The following is a 6,239-nucleotide window of genomic DNA, read 5'->3' on the forward strand; positions in this document are numbered from 1 at the left end:
ACATGGTGTCCCTGGACATCCAGGACGCCTACCTCCATGTTCCGATAGCATCTTCACACCAGCGGTATCTGAGGTTCGCTATCCTTCAACACCACTATCAGTTCCGGGCGCTACCCTTTGGTCTCTCCACGGCACCGAGGGTGTTCACGAAGATTATGGCGGTCATGGCCGCACATCTTCGGAACCAGAATGTACGGCTGCTGCCGTACCTGGACGACCTCCTGTTGCTGGCGAGCTCCCCGGAGGTACTGCTTCAACATCTCCACCTGACGATCGCTTGCCTGCAAGCACACGGGTGGTTGATAAATTGGAAAAAGTCCTCCCTGATTCCATCACAGCGGATGGTTCATTTGGGAGCCCTGCTGGATTCGCGTCAGCAAAGGATCTTCCTGACTCCGGAGAAGGTCGCCTCCCTACAGCTGTGGATACGCAGTTGCCTGAGCCGTTGCCGCCTGTCGGTCCATTCGGCTATGAGAGTTCTGGGGTCCATGGTGTCGACATTCGGCATGGTGGAATTTGCCCAGTTCCATTCCCGGCCCCTGCAGGGGCTGATTCTATCAGAATGGAACGGGTTACCTCACCGGATCCGCTCTCAGGTGCTGGTGTTGTCTCCGGACGTTCGGCTATCTTTGGCTTGGTGGCTTCAGACAGCTCATCTGGTCGAGGGGCGCCCATTTTGGATCCCGGACTGGGTCCTGCTCACGACGGATGCCAGTCTCCGGGGTTGGGGGGCAGTGACCGGCTCTTTGTCGCTTCAGGGTCGTTGGTCAGCGGAAGAAGCACTTCTCCCCATGAACATCCTGGAACTGCGGGCAGTATACAGGGCCCTGCAGTCGTCCGGCCCCGCTCTTCACGGAAGGGCGGTACAGGTGCAGTCCGACAACGCCACCACGGTGGCGTATATCAATCACCAAGGCGGAACTCGCAGTCAGGCAGCGATGTCGGAGGTGTCTCGTATCCTGACTTGGGCGGAGGGTCACATTCCAGCGATCTCGGCGGTCTTCATCCCCGGAGTCCTCAATTGGGAGGCGGACTTCCTCAGCCGTCACGACGTGCATCCCGGGGAATGGTCGCTTCACCCAGAGGTGTTTCAGCTACTCGTGGACAGGTGGGGACTGCCGGAGCTGGACTTGATGGCCTCCCGTCACAATCACAAGTTGCCCGTATACGGGTCAAGGACAAGAGACGCAGGTGCAAGTCTGGTGGACGCGCTGTCGGTGAAATGGACGTTTCACCTGGCGTATCTGTTTCCTCCGATATCCCTGCTTCCTCGGGTTCTGCGGAAATTCAAGCAGGACGGCGGCATGCTCGTGCTGGTAGCTCCGGCGTGGCCCAGGCGTCCTTGGTACTCCGATCTCAGGAGCCTCTCCATCGACGCTCCGTACCTTCTTCCTCAGCGTCGGGACCTGTTGTCTCAGGGGCCCTGCCTTTACCCGGATCTGGGTCGGCTGTCTTTGACGGCGTGGCTCTTGAGACAGCCGTCTTGAGGTCTCGGGGCTTCTCCAGTTCGGTTATTGGTACCATGCTCAGGGCACGCAAGCCTGCTTCAGCACGGATTTATCACAGAGTGTGGCACACTTACTTTCAGTGGTGTGAGTCCAGACATTATGATCCTCAGGTGTTCCGAGTTTCTAGGATCTTGGAATTTCTTCAGTCAGGATTGGATCTCGGCTTACGCCTTGCATCTCTGAAGGTTCATGTGTCCGCCTTGTCCGTGTGGTTTCAACGGCGGATTGCAATACTACCAGACGTTCACACCTTTTTCCAAGGTGTTCTCAGGATCCAGCCTCCCTTTGTGCCTCCTGTGGCTCCTTGGGACTTGGCGGTGGTGCTACGGGTCCTGCAGGGTCCTCCGTTTGAGCCTCTTGAGGTGGTGGAGCTCAAGTGGCTGACATTTAAGACGGTTTTTCTCCTGGCAATTGCTTCGGCCAGGAGGGTGTATGAATTGGGGGCGCTTTCCTGTCGCCCTCCTTTCCTGATTTTTCACCAGGACAGAGCGGTGCTCCGCACTCGTCCTGAGTTTTTGCCCAAAGTGGTCTCGAAGTTCCATATTAATCAGGAACTTGTTGTGCCAGCTTTTCAGTCCCCTGATCTTTCAGCTGGTGAGACTTCCTTAGATGTGGTCCGGGCGCTTAGAATTTATGTAGACCGGACGGCTTCGGTTAGGAAGTCTGATTCCTTGTTTATCCTCTTTGGTTTTCACAAGAGGGGTTGGCCTGCCAACAAACAAACGTTAGCCCGTTGGCTTCGTTCCGTTATTTGTGAGGCTTATGCACAGGAGGGCTTACCTGTGCCAGCCTCTGTTAAGGCTCATTCCACTCGTTCTGTGGGTCCCTCTTGGGCTGCTAGACGTGGCGCTTCTGCTGTTCAGCTGTGTAAGGCGGCCACTTGGTCTTCAATTCAAACGTTTTTGAGGTTCTATGCGTTTGACACCTTTGCCTCTCAGGATGCATCCTTTGGGCGCCGGGTACTCCTTTCAGCACAGGAGCGTCCCTGCCCTTAGTTGTACTGCTTTGGGACATCCCCAAGGTCAACCCTGTGGACCCCCTATGGACCCTGAAGTAGAAAACAAGAGATATGGTAAGAACTTACCTTTGTTATCTCTGTTTCTACGAAGTCCATAGGGTCCACAGGGCGCCCGCCCTGACGCACCTGGCTTCAAATGGGCTGTGTGGCTGGTCACCGGTTTTCCGTCTCCCATTTCTGTGAGTATGGTTTCTTGTGTGTTCCAGTCTTCCTTCTCTCTGTTTAGTCTCCTCCTCCGGCCTTGGCTGCTTACCAACTGAGGTGCTGTGGCCGGGGGCGGGGTATAGAGGAGGACGGACCCAAGTGCATCCTGGGAGCAGCTAAAGCTTTAACTGCGTGGTGCCCATGGATCCAGATCCAGCTATACCCCAAGGTCAACCCTGTGGACCCTATGGACTTCGTAGAAACAGAGATAACAAAGGTAAGTTCTTACCATATCTCTTGTTTTCCTGTCTGGGGTGTCACTGTCTGCTCTGGTGCTTCTAGCACACTCAGCTTATGCAGCAAACTACTGAGATACAGACCAGTGTGTGCTAGAATCACAAGAGCAGAGTGCAGTACCCCAGGCAGGAAAGAGGAACTGCACAGGTTTTGACAGGTGCAGGGTGCTAGAATGAACACTAGATGGCCACTACTTTCACAAGCGTATGGATGGGGGCAGTGCGGTCACTTAGATGGGGGCCATCTCTGCATACATGCAGATATTTACATTTACCTCCAAGTGCACAATGTAGCCTCATTGCATGCAGCTATAAATCAAGCCCTAAATATTAAATTTGGGATGAAGTGGGGAAGGGGGGGGGGGGGGGGAGGGGTTTCCAAAATAGAATCCTCTGATACATTTTTAAACAGGTTATGATGTTAGTTGGAGATAGACTGTCCCATGTTTTAAAGTGAACCTGTCACTAACGCAGTAGAAAAACCCACTGGGAGAAATCAGCCTATAAATTCTTCAGGAACCTGTAACACAGAGGTTCCCAAACTTAACCCTTAAGGCACCCTAGCAGTCCAAGTTTTAAAGATATCAATGCACAGGTGGCTTAATGAGTACCTCAGTCAAATTGATTTAACCATCTGTGCTTAGCCATGGATAGCCTTAAAACCTGGACTGTCAGGGTGCCTTGAGGATCGAGTTTGGGAACCACTGGTGTAACATTTTCGGTTCAGAGATGTCACTGCCTCTGTGCAAACTGACAGGTTCTAAAGCCAACAGGTCACAGGTTCACATTAAGCTACAATATCCCTATTTTTATATTCACCATTTTGTCAACACTGTACAGAAATATATAACCAGGCATTAATTACCTGCGTTTCTGAAATGCTGAGAACCTGAAATGCGTGCATGTATAGACTGGTAAGTAGCAGATGTTTGGCATGTCAATCACCAGACATGAATTTGCAAAGAATCTGATACACATGGAATTATTATATTTCTTAGTCCTCGTTATAACGCCGGGAGCAATATCCTTTCCGCCGTGCTACTCATCCATCAGGGACAGGTATATAAAATGGATGTGACCATATTCTCTTCCATACACATTACCAATGGTATGCTGCTGTCCCGGGTGCGCTTATGGAAAGCATAACGCAGATGTGCTCCTCGCTACAATCCCTACAAGTAGCTGCTCTGCCGTAAAACAAATCAGCCAACTAAAACAGTTTTCTATTAGATGTGTCTTATATCAGGAGCACAAAGAAGTAACCATTGTATATCACTGATAACCATGCTCTGTACAACGCTCAGAACCAAAATAAACCTAGTAAATCAGTAACCTGAGCTGTGAGAACAATGATAAATAACCTCCCCCAACCACATTTATATACTAATGTACAATACATTCATCTGGATTTCAAGTGTCAATTATTTTGGATCCCCCAACTTAGACCATTCTGAGTAGAAGTATACCTGGTAATTAGATGATGCTACCGGCTGCACACCTCCCCCGCCCTAACACACAGGGGCCTGATTCCAAGCTGGGCGTAATGCCCATAGCTGTTGCCACTAAATGCGCAGTGGTTGTGAGAAAATATACAAATGTCACAGCTCTTTGTACTGAGACACCCACTAGCGGCATCTCAAGTCTGCCACCTGCGTACAAAGACGCGCCATCAGCCCTCTGAGAAACTTAGAATGCATGTAAGACGCCAAAGCCTTAATCACTGCGTACGAATTTGCAGTTGCTGCCTGCATTTTAGTCCCCACTTCCCCATTACCTCCCCCAAGCAATCACTGTATGTCAGTCACTCTGCACCCTAATATACACTACAACCACTGTTGCAAGGACATCTCCGCACATGCGCAGTACGATTATGATGAAGGCGCAGACTAAAAACATAGTCAGAAATCAACACTGCATCCACCATGTAGTCAGGCTGCATAGTTTGCTTGTGTGGAATCTTTTGGGGGTCCCCTACTATATTTTCCTTATATCAAATATTGAAGATGGCCCAAATAGGCTGGACCCCCAACTATGATACAATGTCAATGAGAGTGAATGAAATCATTTGTATAAATGAAACCGTGTTTATACAACATAAGTAAATTAGCATTGTTATTAGTTTGTCCGAATCAGATTGGAGCCAGGTGGATGCCTCGGATCATAAACCATTCAGGTGTAAGAAAGCAGGACGGGTTGTAGCATTGTTGGAGCTCTCCTGCTGCAGCTGGCTTTCATAGCGTGACATTATAGCCTGACCTTTACATGGCCATGGCCGAATCACTAGCATTACAGCACATGCTGGTATGTACAAACACTGAAAGTGGAGGGATATCGATCATCTGGTGCAGGATTAAGTTCCCAGGAGATAAAGGCTGCACTCACCTTCCAGCCACTGAAGAACATAATGCAAATATCCTATTCTTTTCTTTTGTAAACACAAATCATTGTGGCACCAATCAGGAGCACTCTTTAATTATGTGGTTTCAAATATAAACTATTATTTACAATTATTAAATGGGACAGGACGTATAAAAGTGAAATAGGTCATGAGAACATTACATTTTCATGTAACACTAGCAAATCTTACAGCAACTTATATACACATTACCATGCAGGCTTCCAGACACTACCCAGTATTTCTTCATCGCTGAAGTCACAAGGACTTATATTTACCATTGTGTCCTGAGCGCCTGAACTATAAATCCATATGTTAAATGGAGCTATGGGACATACAGCACTACCTGATTGGATGGGTGTAAAACTGGCCAATCAGATGCCATCTTCATTCACAGACCTTAATTTGACAGACCTGCGGTTTAGGCAATCTGTGGATCACTATCTTTTAGGGCAGAGGTTCCCAAATTCCACCATTATAGTCCAGGTTTTAAGGATATCCATCCTCAGGCACAGGTGACTTAATTAGTACCTCAGTCAGTTTGATTTAAGCATCTGGACTTAAGCATGGATACCCTTAAAACCTGAACTGTAATGACAGAGTTTGTGGAACTCTGTTTTAGGGAACAAAAGTATATACCAGTGGTGCCCAAACTCAATCACCCTTACAGTCCAGGTCTTAAGGATATCCAAGATGGAGCACAGAGGGTTACATCAAATTGACTGAGGTACTAATTAAGTCACCTGTGCCCAAGCATGGTTATCCTTAAAGCCTGGACTGGTAGGGTGCCTTGAGGAATGAGTTTGGGAACCAGAGCAGCAACTGGAAATGAGGGGAAGAGCCGCATGTTGTTTACCAAGACCGATGTCTTTGAGAAA

The sequence above is a fragment of the Taudactylus pleione genome, unplaced genomic scaffold (genome assembly GCF_031769625.1).
Source record: "Taudactylus pleione unplaced genomic scaffold, aTauple2 ptg000262l, whole genome shotgun sequence".
In the NCBI taxonomy this organism is placed as follows: domain Eukaryota; kingdom Metazoa; phylum Chordata; class Amphibia; order Anura; family Myobatrachidae; genus Taudactylus; species Taudactylus pleione.